Source organism: Dasypus novemcinctus, chromosome 6, assembly GCF_030445035.2.
Source record: "Dasypus novemcinctus isolate mDasNov1 chromosome 6, mDasNov1.1.hap2, whole genome shotgun sequence".
Lineage (NCBI taxonomy): Eukaryota > Metazoa > Chordata > Mammalia > Cingulata > Dasypodidae > Dasypus > Dasypus novemcinctus.
In genome coordinates this window covers 72,244,497-72,262,305 of record NC_080678.1, presented here as the reverse complement: position 1 = coordinate 72,262,305, position 17,809 = coordinate 72,244,497, and the positions used below count along the sequence as shown (strand labels likewise).

The following is a 17,809-nucleotide window of genomic DNA, read 5'->3' as shown; positions in this document are numbered from 1 at the left end:
ACTAGACTACTCTGTAATGCCTTTAGCCATTGGTGAGATATGTAGGACTGTGGGCTGCTCTAGATGCTGTGTTTAAGGTTAAATTTCATTGTGTATGCTTATTATATCTTCTGCCTCCTCCTCATTGATATGTTACTTATTGCTGCTCTCACTGTACTTGGATCAGCCCCCTTCTTCACATCTCAGTAGGGCGTGGGTTAGAAACCACTACCTTTTGCTACGCACATGTTGTTGACTCATCCTGAGAACCCAAAAAGCTGTGATGTGTTTATTCCCTTTTGAGGTTTAGGGAGGTTTACTCACTATCCAATGATCACATTGGTGACATCACATTTGCCAAGCATTCTTTACACTGCAGAATTGTATCTAAAGCAGTAGGTCCAGATGGGGATCACCCTCTAGGAGTTTGGGGACTTGTTTTTGGTTGTTGAAATGATTGGGGCTCTATGGGTTTGTTTGAAATTGTCTGTCAACAATATAGAATTGAATCTGATATGGTTGAGAACGATTATTCTAAAATAACTTTATCTGAGGAGACGCTGCTGATGAAATTAGACCAGATTTTAGAGCTGTTTTCAAATTTCTTTATATTAGCCCAGATTTTAGTGGTGAGTGTTTTCAAATTTCTTTATATTAGCCTGTGCCCCTGATAGTTGAGCTCTGCTAACAGATGGCCTTTAGATAAGTGCTTCACTATGTAAGGCAAGGCTCTCGAAGCAATGGGGAAAAAAGGAAATATCTCTGCATATTTTCTGTTCTGTGATCTCATTTGGCATGCTTGACATATTTCTTGTATAGAAGATAGAAAACTATTTCTTTAAGTACTGACCTTAATTGTTTTCTAACATATATCACTAGTGTTAATGCATTGTGCTGTGCAGTGCTTCTGTTTATTATCTTCTGCCAATAACACTTTTCTTCTCTGGATATTGGCTTTAATCATGGTGGAAAGCAGCATATTTAAGGCAAAGGACTTATCAGGAGACTTATTTCTGCTACCTGTAATGTGATGTTTAGCAAAGTCACACTCTATGTTTCCTGTTAATTGAGGATTATACTGTTGCGATGATGGGATATAAGTGGTTTCAAAATGTAGGGTAATTAGACTCTGTGTAAAAACTTGCTTTTTCTTCTAAATTTTCACTTAGATTTCCTTGGAGGTGTGTGAATGCATGTCTTCTGCATGTTAAAGGAGTTCATTTATTAGCAAATGAACAGAAAGTGGGAAAGTACCTAAGAGAACAGGTAATGAGAGGAGACATACGGGGTACAGAGATAGCAGCTAATCTATGTAATTATTAATGAGTATACCAATGAGACTGTATACTAAGTCACATTCCCATTTCTGTTGGGAGAGTATTTCCAAGTGCTTGAAAATATCTTCATCTGTAGAAAGGCTAAAATAACTCCATGAGTAAATAATCTTTAATTTAGAAAACAGTGAGAGGATTTAAAAAAAAAATAACTTAAAAAAAAAAAACTTTTTCCATCTACTGAGAGATGAATACTACTGTTCTCTCAGTCTGTTTATGGTATTGTGGTTACAATGAGGGCAAGATTGTCATGTAACATGGAAATTTAATGATAAAGAAATGATATTGAAAATACAATGATTGGATTAGTAGAATAGGAAGATTAGCTCCTAAAATAAATATTTTTATCTGTTGATAGAAAAAGATGGTTGCCTGCTAGCAATGAAGACAGCAAATCTGTGATGGCTGCACATGGGGAAACACATGCACTAAAAAATTGTCCATAACTGAGGTTCATGACTTGGAGATAGTAGCTTTATCTATAACAATTAAGGATTTAGAAAGGAGTTTTCTTTTTTCCCTTCAGGGAAATGTGCATAGACATATTTAAGGCATTTTCATGATTCCTGTAAAATAGAAGAGATTGGGAAGCGGATTTGGCTCAACTGATAGAGCGTCCATCTACCACATGGGAAGTCCAGGGTTCAAACCCAGGGCCTCCTGACCCATGTGGTGAGCTGGCTCATGAGCAGTGCTGATGCATGCAAGGAGTGCCGTACCACACAGGGGTGTCCCCTCTGTAGGGAAGCCCCATGTGCAAGCAGTGTGCCCCTTAAGGAGAATGGCCCTGCGTGAAAAAAGCACAGCCTGCCCAGGAGTGGCACCGCACATACAGAGATCTGACGCAGCAAGATGATGCAACAAAAAAAAGAGACACAGATTCCCAGTGTCACTGACAAGAATGAACGCAGACAAAGAGGAACACAGAGTGAATGGACACAGAGAGCCGACAATGGGGTGGGGGGAGAAATAAATAAAAAATAAATCTCTTAAAAAAATAGAATAGATCAAATCATAGTTTCCTCTTTTAAACTCAAGACAGGTGTGTGGTTTCAAGTATTGTTCCAGTGGTTATGTGGGTAATGGCATTAATTTGCAGAAAGGTAAAATATTTGGTAATTCCACTGTGTCTAGTAAGCACAACTTTTAAAAATCTTTATTGAAGTTTTTGTGTGATTATTCCAGCTCATGGAACAGAATTCAAAAGGCTGAACAGTGAAATTCCTATGCCCAGCTACCCAATTCTGTTGCTGGTTATTTGCCAGAGTAAAGTATTGTGTTAGTCAGCCAAAGGGGTGCTGATGCAAAATACCAGAACTCTGTTGGCTTTCATAAAGGATATTTATTTGGGGTAGAAGATTACAGTTACCAGGCCTTAAAGAGTCCAACTCAAGGTACTTATTATAAGAGGTACTTTCTCACCCAAAGTCTGTTGCCATGTGTTGACGCAAGATGGCAGGCAATGTCTGCAAGGGTTCAGCCTTCCTTCTTCCTCTGAAGGCTCCATGGCTCCGGCTTCTTCTGATCTGGCATGAGGCTTATCTCTCTTCCCAGGGCTCCTTTCTTTTCTGGCTCAGTTGCTTATTCTCTCCTCAAGTCAGCTGTAGACTATTAGGCTCATTTCTTGGGACTGTGTCTGTGGAGCACTCTCTTTTCCTGTGTATCTGTTTCTGTGTTCTTCTCTGTGTATTTACTTCCCTGTCTTTGATTGAGCATCCATTTATATAGCCCATGAAGTTCGGGGGTAGGGGTGGGGACTCAAACCAAGTTGCCTTAATAAAAGCCCTAATCTGGATTTAATAAAGTAAAAGCAAAACCTCTTAATCTAATACAATCTGATATACCCAGAGGAACAGACCAGTTTACAAACACAATCCAATATCTATTTTTGGAATTCATAAACAATACCAAATTGCCACAAGTATATAAAAAAAATCTGTGTAGGTATTTAGTCTAATGTGGCATTTCCCATCCATTAAGACATGATGGATTTATTCAGTGAATGGTGCCAGCCATTTGATAAAAAATAATTCTTGATGGATAAGAAATGTAAACGTAAAAACCAAAAGTCTCAGAAAAGTACTTAAAGAAAACATGTGAAGATATTATAAATTGATAGTAGAAAGGCATTTCTAAGCAGGTCATAAAATCTGAAACTATAAAGAAAAATCTCATAGGTTTGGTTACATAAGAATTTTTGAAACTCTTATGCCCCTTCCCAAACAGTATAAAAAAGATTGCATGTAAAAACAGATGACCAACTAGGAAGAATATTTGAAAAACCTTACAAAGGGTTAATCCTAATTTATAAAGTGCTCTTTTAAAAATCATCAATTTAAAATCAATTACAGTAGAAAATTGTGCAAAAAAAAATCAGTAAACAATTTACAAAGGAAATATAGATGGCAAAGACACTATAATCTTAGGTAATCTGGAGATACACAGGGTCCCATTTCAGAGCTGGATCTTATTTAACATAGTCCAACACCTAAAATTATTACAGAGAAATCTCATTTATTTTTAAAGAGCAATAAATGGGATTTAATTTATAACCATATTAATATTTCTTGCAAGTCTCTTTTCCCTTCCCCATTTCTCTTGCTGCCCTGGAACTTCTCACAGATGAAAGTGCACAGCTTTTCCCTCAATCCGAGCTCACAAATAATCTTTCCCATAATTTTTCTTACTTTATTCTGTTACCGTGTAGATCAATTTATAGTCTCAGCAAGTCCTTCCACTTTAGGAAGGGAAAAAATAAGTGACCACATAAAGGACTTTGTTGGGGGTGGGGGAGGAAGAGAAATGAAGGCTGTTTAAATTCACATGTTAGGGAAGTGGATTTGGCCCAGTGGTTAGGGCGTCTGTCTACCACATCGGAGGTCTGCGGTTCAAACCCTGGGCCTCCTTGACCCGGGTGGAGCTGGATATGCGCAGTGCTGATGCGCGCAAGGAGTGCCGTGCCACACAGGGGTGTCCCCTGCATAGGGGAGCCTCATGCGCAAGGAGTGTACCCCGTAAGGAGAGTTGCCCAGCGCGAAAGAAAGCATAGCCTGCCTAAGAATGGTGCTGCACACACGAAGAGCTGACACAACAAGATGACACAACAAAAAGAAACACAGATTCCTGTGCTGCTGACAACAACAGAAGCAGACAAAGAAGAAGATGCAGCAAATAGACACAGAGAACAGACAACTGGGGCGGGGAAGGGGAGAGAAATAAATCTTTTTTTAAAAACCCATAAATTCACATGTTAATGAATTTTGCCATATCACACTAAGAAAATATTTTCGATCTCACTAATTATTAAGGAAATCCAGATAAAAAGTTTTCTTGCCTGCCAAATTAGCAAGTATTAAAAAGAATGATATTGCTTATTGTTGGTGAGGCTAAGTGGATACTCTTAAGTTCCTATTGGAGAGAATAAAGACTAAATTAACGCTCTTTGGGGGAGAAGTACACATCTTCACATTTTCATAAGTGCCAGGCCTTTGATTCTATATCTTCTAAGAATTTATCCTAGGCAAGTTGATTCAGACTGTGTTAGGGTGGGGCCCATCATAAGTTTTTTTTTTAAAATTTTTTCTTTTTAATTTCTCTTCCTTCCCCTCTCCCCCAGTTGTCTGCGTTCTGTGTCCATTTGCTGTGTGTTCTTCTGTGTCTGCTTGTCTTGTCGGTGGCATGGGTAATCTGGGTCATCTTGCTGCGTCAGCTCTCCATGTGTGCGGTGCCACTCCTCGGTAGGCTGTGCTTTTTTTTTGCCCGGGGCCACTCTTCTTACGGGGCGCGCTTTTTGCACGTGGGGCTTCCCTCTGCGGGGGACACCCCTGTGTGGGATGGCACTCCTTGTGCGCATCAGCAACGCGTGTGGACCAGGTCATCACACGGGTCAGGAGGCTGTGGGTTTGAACCCTGGACCTCCCATGTGATAGGTAGACACTCCATCCTTTGAGCCAAGTCCGCTTCCCATTTATATGTTTTTTAAACTACGTATTCATCCTTATTTCTGTTGCAATCTCAAAAGTGACTCTACTTCGTATATTTGAAAATTGTTTGTACTACTAGTATTCATATTACCTATTATGTGTCTTAAAAGAACAAATTTTCAGTTCCTTGCCTAGTCCAACTAAATCACCATCTCAGGGTAGGACCCAAGAATCTATTTTTAACAAGCTTGCTATAATTAGACATGTAATTAGCTATATGGCTAAATAACCAAAGCTATTTTTGTTATAAACTATAAATTTGTGAACTTCTGTCCTGATCAAGCCCCTAATCTCATGTAATTCAAACCCTGAGGAAGCCTTGAAAGGATGTGACCTTTAAATAATATTTAACTTGTCCAACCCTAATTCATTGAATTTTTACTCTCTTTAACTTGATACTCCTTGGTATCAGTTATCACCCCCCACCCTTTTTAAAAAAATACTTTTCCAAAAGGAAGAACATGTACCTCTTGCTAAAAATCACTCAATTCATCAAGGAAGCTCTTGATTCCTCTCTCACACCTCTTTCCAGACCTTATATGCTTTTACTGTGCCTCCCTCCTCCCTTTCCTTTACTTACTACTTTGTTTTTGAGATTTATCTTATTGTTATTTGTACCTGTGGTTCATTGATTTCCACTGCTATGTAATTAATATTGCATTATCTTTATATATATACAGCAACATATTTTATATTTTGTTTAAGGATGTTTTGGACTTTTGAAACGTTTTTGCTCCAATTGCACATGTGAAGTTTTATCTAAGGTAAGGATGTGCGAAGTGTCTTTTTAAAAATTGTAGACATGTTTGTGATTGCTGTCCCTTCTATGGATTTTAAGCTTCTTGAAAGCAGAGATTGTGTCTTACATAGCTCATCCTGCATTGCCTAACTGTACATGTAATAGGTAATAAATGTTTCATTGAATTTAATTTTATTCATTAATATTTATGCAGCAGTTCTTCTTGAATACATAATTTTCTACAACTTCACATCTCACAGAAGAAAATGACTGATAGCTTAAATACACAGCCAGGTTATACATGTGAAATTGGGATAAAAAATCATCTTAACATCTTGATCAAAATAAAAGAATCTTCTGGTAATGAACTCTTTCAGCTTTTGGTTAGTAAATGTCTTAATTTTCTCTCCATTTTTTATTATTTATTTATTTATTTAGTTTTAAAGATTTATTTATTTATTTAATTCTCCCCCCTCCTCCGGTTGTCTGTTCTCTGTGTCTATTTGCTGCGTCTTGTTTCTTTGTCCGCTTCTGTTGTCAGCAGCACGGGAAGTGTGGGCGCTGCCATTCCTGGGCAGGCTGCACTTTCCTTCGCGCTGGGCGGCTCTCCTTATGGGGCGCACTCCTTGCGCGTGGGGCTCCCCTACACGGGGGACACCCCTGCGTGGCATGGCACTCCTTGTGCGCATCAGCACCGCGTATGGGGCAGCTCCACACAGGTCAAGGAGGACTGGGGTTTGAACCGTTACCTCCCATGTGGTAGATGGACGCCCTAACCACTGGGCCAAGTTCGTTTCCCCCTTCATTTTTTAATATGTATTTATTAGAGAAGCTGTGAACTTAGAAAACAATTATGCCTAATGTGCAGAATTCCCAAACATTACCCCCCCACCAACACCTTATATTGTTGTAGAATATTTATTACAGATTATGAAAAAACGTCTGGGTTTCATCTGTCATATCTCATCTTCACCATTCTTTTTATACTTCAGCTTTTACTGATATAATCCTCATATCTGACTCTTTTCCATTCATCTCTCTCGTATTTTGTCTTTTCAGACTTTAGCACTTCCTTTAATATTTCCTGTAAAACTGGTCTCTTGTTTATGAACTCTTTTCGGTTTCTTTTCTTTTGTGAACATTCTATACTCTCCCTCTTATTTCTAAGATGGTTTTGCCAGATATAAGATTCTTGGCTGGCAGTTTTTCTCTTGTAGTATCTTAAATATATCATACCACTTCCTTCTTGCCTCGGTGGTTTCTGAGGAGAAGTCAGCACTTAATCTTATTTGGTATTCTTTGTATGTGATGAATCTCTCTTCTTTTGCTGCGATTTATTTGCGTAGGAGTACATTGTGTTTCTTGGACACAGATATCTATGTCCTTCAATAGGGTTGAGAACTTTTCTACCATTATTTCCTCACATATTCCTTCTACGCCTTTTCCCTTCTCTTCTCCCTCTGGGACACCCATGTCATCTATGTTTACATGTAGCTTGCTGTCATTTAGTTCCCTGAGACCTTGTTCAATTTTTTTATGTTCTTTTCTTTATCTGTTCTTTTGTATATTTGCTTTTGAAGACCCTGTCTTGAAACTCACTGACCCTTTCTTCTGCCTCTTTAAATCTGCTGTTATATGCCTCCAGTGTATTTTTAATTTAATTCCCATAAGATGTGCTATTTTTCTATGCATGCCTTCACATTCTTCTTTGTTCTCACCCAGTGTCTTCTTTTTTCATTTTTTTAAGATTTTATTTTTATTTATTTCTCTCCCCTTCTCCCCCGTTGCCTGCTCTCTGTGTCCATTTGCTGTGTTCTTCTATGTCCACTTGCATTCTTGTCATGTGGCACTGGGAAACTGTGTTGCTTTTTTTTGTTGCATCATATTGCTCTATCAGCTCTCTGTGTGTGTGGTGCCACTCCTGGGCGGGCTGTGTTGTGCTTTTTTCATGTGGGATGGCTCTCCTTGTGGGGTGCACTCCTTGTGCATGGGGCATCCTTATGCAGGGGACACCCTGCATAAGTTGGCGTGGGCCAGCTCACCACATGGGTCAGGAGGCCCTGGATATCGAACCCTCGACCCTCCATATGGTAGGTGGATGCTGTAACAGTTGAGTCACATCTGCTTTCCCCCAGTGTCTTCTTGAGATCCTTAATTCTTTAGGCATCTCATTGCATTTATTAAGGAGATTTGCTTGAACATCTGTGATTTGTTGTCTGAACTCCTTTATGTCATCTGGAAGCTTATCTTTTTCCTTTGACTAGGCCATATCTTGTTTCTTGGTATGAACTGTAATTTTTGTTGGTGTCTAGGCACCTGATTTACCAGAAGTATTTATTCTTGGCTCCTTTTCTCTCTTTAGTCTGGGGCTTTCTAGTTGATTGGCGCTGTGCTATAGCCCCTCTTTTTTTTTTTTTTAAAAGATTTATTTTATTTCTCTCCCCTTCCCACCCCCCCACCCCCCCGCCCCAGTTGTCTGTTCTCTGTGTCTGTTTGCTGCGTGTTCTTCTTTGTCTGCTTCTGTTGTTGTCAGCGGCACAGGAATCTGTGTTTCTTTTTGCTGCGTTATGTTCTTGTTGTGTCAGCTCTCCGTGTGGGCGGCACCATTCTTAGGCAGGCTGCACTTTCTTTCGCACTGGGCGGCTCTCCTTATGGGGCGTACTCCTTGCATGTGGGGCTCCCCTACGTGCGGGGGGGGCACCCCTGTGTGGCGCGGCACTCCTTGCGTGCATCAGCACTGCGCATGGGCCAGCTGCACACGGGTCAAGGAGGCCCTGGGTTTGAATCTCAGACCTCCCATGTGGTAGGCAGACGCCCTTACCACTGGGCCAAGTCTGCTTCCCTATAGCCCCTCTTTGACACTAGATTAGACTTAATTTGAAATTTTATAGTGCTTTGTGTTTAGCCAATCTGAGTTTTTTCCAGCCCTTTTTCATCTGTTTCTTTTCCTTTCTCCCTTGGTGGTTGCAGAGTAGGAGCTGAGGATGTTGTTGGTATTTAAAGTTCTGCAGGCTGAAACTGATCTCATTGCCCCAGAAACTATTGATGCTTCTTCCACCTTTCTCCCCTGCCAGGGGTAGGGATGGAGCTGCGGCCATGTGCAGTAATCCATGCCATGCATGCTGAGACCGTCTGTTGTTGCCCAGAAAGTTTAATGAAACTTTACACCCCTTTCTCCTCTGCCAAGGGTGGGATGGAGCCTCAGGTTTGCCCACCAATCTAGACCATGTGGCTGAAAGTGCCTGCATTTGTCCGGAGAGACTGGTGCAGGTCCCTTTTGCATTCTCCCTGCTGGTGGTAGGGCTTGAACCTAGGCTTGGGCTGCCATCCGACCTGGTTGTAAATTAGCCAGTCTCTATTGTCACTGTGATTTTCAATTTGCCCTACTTCCTGTCATGTGGGGGGGCCAAGTTAAAATGGAGGCTACTGGCTTCTTTCTCACTTGGACAGGTTCAGACTTTAGCTGTTCTTAGGATTACACTTCTGCCAGCTGAGTTTACTAATCAGTAGTTGAAAGTTGGTGTCCTATCAGCTGTCCTTCCTCTGTTTTTGGGATAGAGCCTCCCGAGGCATCTTGTGCCACCAGTGTGGGATGGGCACTAGCCTCTGCGGCATGGAGTGTTCTACTCATGAATCTTCACTACAGATGGCAGTCTCCTCCTTCTCTTCTTCCAGGAATGTTGCAGGATGCTATTCTATTCTCCTGGGCCCCCCAACAGGTGCTTTAGATAGCTCTGAGCTGATTATTGGAGCACCTCTGCTGCCATTTGCCATTCCTTTCCCCTTCATTTTTTAAAAAATTTTATAAAAATTTATTGAAGTATATCACTCATACATAAACATACATAAACAATAAGTGTATAGTAATAGTTGTGATCTTACAAAACAAACATATATAACATCATACAGGACTCCCATACCTCACCCTACCACCAATACCTTGCATTGTTGTTAAACATTTTTAACTGATGATTAAAAAGCACTGTCAAAATATTACTACCAACCAAAGTATTTTTCCCAGCCCACCCTACTGTTATTATCTTTATGTCATTTATATATGAACATACATAAACAGTAAGTGTATAGTAAAAGTTGTGAACTAATAAAGCAAACATGCATAACATCATACAGGGGTCCCATACATCAACCCTCCACCAACACCTTGCATTTCCCCTTCATTTTTGATAGAATAATTTTGCTGGATATAGAATTCCTGGTTGGTAGTCTTTTTTTTTTTTCTTTTTCTTTAAGGACTTTTAATTGTGCTATCCCACTGTCTTCTGGCCTCTGTTTTCTGATGAGAAATCCACTTAATCTTATTGGGGATACTTTGCATATGACAAGTTGCTTCTCTCTTGTTCATTTCAGAATCCTCTCTGTCTTTGGATTTTGACAATTTCAATATAATTATATGTATTAGTGTAGAGTTCTTAGAGTCTTTCCTCTTGTATTTCATCAAGCTTCCTGGATGTGTATAGTCTTTCATCAGATCATGGACGTTTTTGGCCATTATTACTTGAAATACTTTCTCTTTGTCTTCTGTTTCTGTGATCCAGTGATGCATGTTTTGGTATGTTTGATGGTGTACCACAGGTCCCTCAGGTTGTTTGTTTTTATTCATTCTTTTTCTTTCTGCTTATACTGGATACTTTTTAAAAAAAATTTATTTTCTCCTCCTGCCCCCACCCCTGCCCTGCTGTTATTTGCTGTCCATTTACTGTGTGATATTCTGTATCTATTTCTCTTTTTGTCTTCTCTTCTCCTCTTTCTGCTCTTGGATTAAGAGAGTTTCTATCCTGGAGACCTCTGATGTGGTGAGAGATTCGTTGTCAGTTGTGCCGCCTCAGTTCTTGGTCTCTGCCGTGCTTCACTTTGACTCTCCCCTTCATCTCTCTTTTGTTGTGACATCATCTTGCTATATAACTCACTTGCACAGGCACTGGCTTACTACGTGGGCACTTGTTCACCACATGGGCACTCACGTGGGCACTTGGCTCACCATGCAGGCACTTGGCTTACCCCACAGGCATACTTTCTCTTCTTTTTCATCAGGAGGTGCCATGGATCAAACGTGGGTCCTCCCCTATGGTAGGTGGAGGTCTTATCACTTGAGCCACATCCGTTTCACTATACTGGGTACTTTTGATTTTCTTGTCTTCACATTTGCTGATCCTTTCTTCTCTCTGAACCTGTCTAATGAGGTTTTCATTTTAATGACTGTGGTTTCCAGCTCGAAAATTTCTGTTTGGTCCATTTTTGTAATTTCCATGTATTTTTTTTAGACCATGTTTCCCTAATTTCCTTTAATTATTTGTATATGGATTCTTTTAGCTTATTGAACGTATTTAAGTTGGTTGATTTATTTGACTATTCCAATGTATAAGCTTTTTCAGGGATGGTTTCTGGTAAATTATTTTTTTTGTGTGAATGGGTCATGTTTTTTATGTCTTTTGTCATTTTGTTTGCCTAAAACTTTTTTGATTCTAGGTTTCAGCAGACTTTTAAATGAGTCTGTGGCACAAAAAAGTTTAAGAACCCTTTGTGAAATGAGGCAGTGTTTTTTCTACAATGAATTGGTACTTTTGTCATTTTTGGCAACTCACATTAACCAGTTTGAGCCACTATTTACTTCTCTCCAAAATAAATCAGTTGAAGTAAATGATCCCATGATTTTTCTTCCAACTCTAAAATTTTATTTTTGATTATCCACCCTCCAAGTCAACATCTTTCTTAGCAATCCCTCCATCTCACTAAATTTACTCTTGATTTTTCCCCCTCCAAACCAGCATCTTCTCTAGCCTTCACTATTGTATAAAATTCTACTTTTGATGCCCATTCATGGTTTCAAGTAAAAAATCTGGTCAAAAATCCTCGACTTCTATTTTTTTTTCCCCTCACCTGCTACATTTTTTTTTTTTTTAGATTTATTTATTACCCCCCCCCCCCCCCCCCCCCGCACCTGCCCTGTTGTCTACTCTCTTGTGTCCATTCACTGTGTGTTCTTCTGTGCCTGCTTGCATTCTCAGTGGCACCGGAAATCTGTGTCTCTTTTTGTTGTGTCATCTTATTGTATCAGCTCTCCATGTGTGCAGCCCCATTCCTGGGTGGGCTGTGCTTTTTTCACGTGGGGTGGATCTCCTTGTGGGGCGCACTCCTTGTGTGTGGGGCTCCCCATGTGGGGGCACCCCTGCTTGGCATGGCACTCCCCTAAGGGCCAGCTCACCACATGGGCCAAGAGGCCTTGGATTTGAGCTCTCGACTTCCTATATGGTAGGCAGACGCTCTATCTGTTGAGCCACATCCACTTCCCTACCTGCAACTCTTAACATATCACATCCTATCAGTTCTTCTTCCTAACCTGAATTTATCTGTGCCTTTTTATTTCCACCACATCCTAGTTTAGGTAACTGTCATTTTTCACCTGTACTACAAGTTTTCTAATGGATCTCCATATTTCTATTCCTGACCTGTTACAGTCTATCTGCATAGCAGCCAGAGCATTCTTTTTAATAAACAAATGAGAAGCCTTTTTTTACTGCTTAAAATCCTGGAAATAAAAATTACTTCTAAAGATTACAAGGAATGAATCTTAAGTTGTTTCATTCATGGAGCTGTGAGTGCAGGTAATGGGGTTAGGAACAAAATGTCCTTTATGATTTTTGAGTGGTTCCATTACTGAAAAAAAAAATCACTGCTTTTGATTTTACACTTTTTGAACACAATCCACATAATATTTTATCGAATATGCCCCTACCAAAATCAGCTATAATAGAATGTTAAAGGAAAAGAACATTCTGGGTTTCTAGGTTCTTGACTTCATTGCAAGAAAGAATTCAGAAATGTGCCAGTTTTATGAGGCCAGTAAAAAGAGTTTATTAAGAAGCAAGAAAAGAGTAGGGTGTGCTTCAGGGTAAGATGGGCAACATGGGGCCCCCCGGGTAGGTCTTTTTAAGGCCTTTCCTCCTCCCCCTTCCCATATTAAGGCGGGGTCTCAGCTGTTTGCTGTCCTGATTGATTGCCTTTTTACCTTCACCTGTTAGCTTTCAGGGAACCAATAGGGAGGCCTTTCTGTTTGGAGTTTTCTGGGGCTCTTTGGAGCCTGGGAGTTTCAAAACCTGGGAGGGTCAAAAGACCCTCGTGACCAGGGTCTTGGCGGGCTTGTCGGCTGTAATGGTTACAGCTGTGTTCTCAAGCACCTGCCTTCCTTCAGTGGGTTCCAGGTGGCGTCTTATGGCTGTGTTCTGACCAGCAGTCTTCCCTCCTTTCCTTTCTAACTGGCCTCAGAATGATTGATTCTGGGTGTCATGGCAGAGTATAACTTGTAGCAGGTCTTGTGGAACTAGCAAGGAAGCAGGGTAGGAAAACAGAGCACTTGTGAGCATGTAGAGCCTGGTGGAGTTGGATGCTTCATAATAAAACGATCCAGATCTCAGAGAGGGGGGCCAGGATGGAGACTCAATGACCGTACACTTAAGCAACCATTGGGGGTGTTGGTGAATTGAACAAGCAAAACTACGCAAGTGGTCAGAGGGCAATTTAGCAAGTTATCAAGAGAATCAGAGAGAAAAAAAAAGGAAGAAACCAGGGAAATGGGGGAAAGAATTGCTGCAGATTCACAGCAAAGAATAAACAAATGTTGAGTCAACGTAAGCTGCCTTTATTCAGTTCATCCTAGTGAGAGCTTCCTAGTTCTAGATCTGCCAATGATAATAAAAAGCAGCTGGTCAGTTGTGTTTGGAATTTGGAGGAAGGGAGCCACAGGAGTAAAGGTGGATGGGGTTTGTTTGGATTCATGTCAGATGTCCTTAGATCCATAGCATATCATTGAGGTGGTAAGTCCATTGTCTCCCAGACTTTTCACACAAAGGATTTCTTAAGTTGTTTTTCCACTACAAATCCCACATTATGAAATAGTTTTCCTCAAAACCTTTATTTATTAATAATATGCCTTCCCATTTTTAACTAAAAACTGTAATTAGAGCAGTATGCTATCCATACTAAATTGACCTAAGTGTAACTAAAATAAATGCCTGTATGGCGTTTTGCAGCTAAATGGTTGCTTGCTTTAGATGTTTGAAATAATAAAAATGGCCTATGACCTTCAGGGTGAAAGTTTTGGAGCTTGGCCATTTGAAGCCTAAAATCAATTCTCAAGTTCTTTTGCTGTGGATCTTTCCTTGTCTGTCACTTGGGAAATAAGTAAGTTTGCAGAGGACACTTAATTCTAAGGGTCAGTCTCTCCATCTGCAAAATAAATATAATAGTAATAATGTCTAACTCCGTGAGTTATTTTTGAGGGTCACAGGAGATAATGCCTTTAAGCACTTGACATATTGTCTGGTGTATAGTAAATGCTCAATAATCATTAGCCATTATTCCTTTTTTATTATTGCTGTTGCTACTTAGAGTTTTGCAACTCGTGTTCTCAGAACTGTATTGTAAATTTTGGATTCAAGCCTTTATCTTTTTATTCCCAAGATTTGATTCTATCTTCTTCAACCCAAGAAAGATGACGTTGAGCAAAGAACATATTATATTGGTAGTTGTGGGTCAAGGTGGAATGGAAGAGCTGGCAGGCATTTTTTGTTTTTGTTTATCTTCCTCAAATGTAGCAATAATTTTAGTCTGTACATTCATAAAACAGTGCAATTATAAAACCTTGAAGGTGACATGCATGGGGGACATGGATACTTTAAGGTGCAGTTGATATTGGGGAGGATGTTAGCACCTTCAATTTTCCTTACTACTTTTTTTCTAGTTCCTTATGGAAAAGCACTGAGCCAGAAACCTTCATCTGGAAGCTGGCAGGTTTTTAAAGCCACCTTACTGTACAAAAGACAGCTGTTCTCCATCCATTAAGCAAGAGTGAGAAGAAAACAGTCTTCACCTTGAAGAGAAAATGGGTTACCTTTGTGAAATAATGAGCTGCTCTTGGTGATTTACTGGTCACCTTATCTGGAAGATATGGAAGGGATAGAATTTGCGTATTGGTAAAATTTGAAAACATGATTCTGACTTTAAATGTTTTCAAGGATTATTGCAATAGGTTTCACAATTGGATCAATATAAAAATGAATGTACATAAATGAATAAAGTAAATTTTCTTGGTAGCTGTTGACAGTTATTTTAACACAAGAGAAAAATGTTTCCCTTAGAAGTTATAGTTCAGTCTTATTTACTAATTTTAGAAAAAACAAATTGTAAAATTTGCCTGAAAAGACATCTTTTTTCTCTCTCTGCCTCCTCTTCTTCCTCCCTCTCTTTCCCTTCCTCTTTTCTTCTCTTCCTCCCTCCCAGTACCTCCACTTGTTTGTTCTCATGTGATGATTTTTCTAGAGAATTAATAAAGAGAGAGAAAGGGCTTAAAAATGTAATGATTAGTAATATAGTTTTTTTTTTAAATTCATTTTTAAAAAATATTACATTAAAAAAATATGGGGTCCCATTCAACCCCACCGCCCCCACCCCACCACTCCCCCCACAGTAACACTCTCTCCCATCATCATGACACGTCCATTGCATTTGGTAAGTACATCTCTGGGCATCGCTGCACCTCATGGTCAATAGTCCACATCATAGCCCATACTCTCCCACATTCCATCCAGTGGGCCCTGGGAGGTAGTTTTTTAACTGTAAAATAAAAGTATAGCTGACCATCAGTACCTTTGGTTCAGTATTTTTCAGGAATTATTTCTTTGTTTTCTGCAACACCTTTGTAGCTGGTGTAAAACTTATAAGTGCAATTAAATTTCATGCCTTTCTGATTCTTACAAGTAAAATATTACAACCTATATAGCATCCAGTAGGGTGGCATTGAAGTGAACTGAAGTGTCCTTGATAAGCTCCAGTGTACAGCATGCCAAGGAGCCAGAAGACCTGGTTTTAGATTTGGACTCTTATTGATTGGGAATCTTGGGCAAATCACTCAATTTCTGAGTCTTTGTGTCCTCATTTATAAAGTAGGAATTAAGAAATCTGTCTCATAGTGATATTATAGTTCATATGTGCTATAACTCAAAATGCTATACTGAGGGGGGTATAGTATTTATTTTAAAAATACATTGTCTGAACTAGGTTTGGTGGTTCTTTACCAAGCCACCTTTGGCAATTAAATATTCATCGTGCACAGTTCTAAATAACACATAAATTATATGCTTGGCCTGTAGCTAACTCTCAGTGGTTATTTATGTTTCCCCCTAGTAAAACCTTAACGTATGAGTAATTAAAGGCTGATATACTTGATAGGAAAGAATATGCTTATATAGTCTAGGTACAAATTAGACTATTAAATGTAAGGTAGTGAGTTCATTGCAATAACGGCATTATAATAGGTTAAAAGTAATTTATAAATATTATGTGTCGTGTTTTTACATGCATAGCTTCACCTAAAACAAGCGAATATTTTTTAAAAAGCTTGCTTTCTAGACTATTTTAACATGTCTCCTTCAATCTTGTGTATGTTTATATGTTAATTTTTTCATTTAAATTCTTTCATAAAATATATTTTGGAGGTTTGAATTTTACAAATCCTCAATGAATGGGGCTTGAGGAACTGAGATTATACTCTGGGTTTGTTTGTAATTGATTTCCCTTTTCAGTTTGTTTCTCAGTATTTGTTCTCTTAGTATTTGGCCATGGCTGAAAGGATACCCTTCAATTTTTTCTTAACTTTTGTTTTTTCCATTGTATTTTTGCTATTGAGACTACTCTGAATGTCTTTTTCAATTGACAGGAGGGACTTGATCTACATTAGTGCATTGGTCTTTAATCATTCTTGCCTATAAATGTTTACAAATGTAGAAGTTCCACTGCCTTTACTTTTTAGGGCAATCAAAGGCAGGGCCAGACCTAGATTAAAAATTAATAGTGTAAGACTTTTAGAAACTTGAATAGTAATATACCTCTATCTCAATTACTTTTTCTATGTTTTTTTTTTTGGGGGGGAGAATGTGTACTTTCAACTAAAATAATATGAGCCCTAAAAAGAAAGCATATTATAGTAATCTATTAATATAAATCCTTTAATTTTTAAACTGATAGCTAAAAATGATAAGTTTTGAATTAATGTCGATATATGATAACATTTCCTTAAATTTTCTAACAAATTATTTGAGGCCATCATAATTCCAAATTGTTAATTAGGGATGTTTTTTATGCTCTTTGGTCTTTGTTTTAATAAAAGTCAATTTCTCATGTTATTTTTTTTCAAGTAGAATACACATTTTGCTTATAAAGCATTATTAATTAGTCAGATATAGACTAGACGTTTAGTTATTTATATTAATTTATATTTTCTAGCCAGAGAGGATGTGAAATATTGTAAAGAAAAGACTAAGGACTCCTTCCCCCCTCCCCCCCCCAAAATGTAGTAATTTAGGTGTACAGTCAAACAATCCTGTACTTTTATCTCAGTAACTCCTGAGGGCCTTGCTATATATTGATGTTTATAGTGTTTATAGTGATGACCTTGGTTATTCAGGAAAGGCAAGATTAAATATATTAATATGTTCTTTGGGCAGTTTGCAAATGTTATGTATTTTGGAAAGATTTCTTTGATTTGTGGTTAAAATAAAACTAGTCAGTGTTGATCAGATCAGGGAATTTTTCCAAATATTTGAAGTTTATGTCAAGCCCCATCTTGAGGATGAGCTTGAAGGCAGAGAGTCACTTGTGACCATACAGCGTTTTGGGTCACTTACATAAACTGTAAAGTTCACCCTCATCCTCAGGGCTACTGCCCTTGTGTTGTCCTTCTTCATGTTTTGATTAGATAA

The 17,809-nt window shown here is 39.0% G+C and overlaps 1 protein-coding gene across 7 annotated transcripts in view; it reads left to right on the top strand.

The window, feature by feature from the left end:
- JMJD1C (jumonji domain containing 1C) overlaps positions 1–17,809 on the top strand; it is a 336,090-nt gene that overhangs the window by 2,644 nt on the left and 315,637 nt on the right. The window lies entirely within an intron of this gene.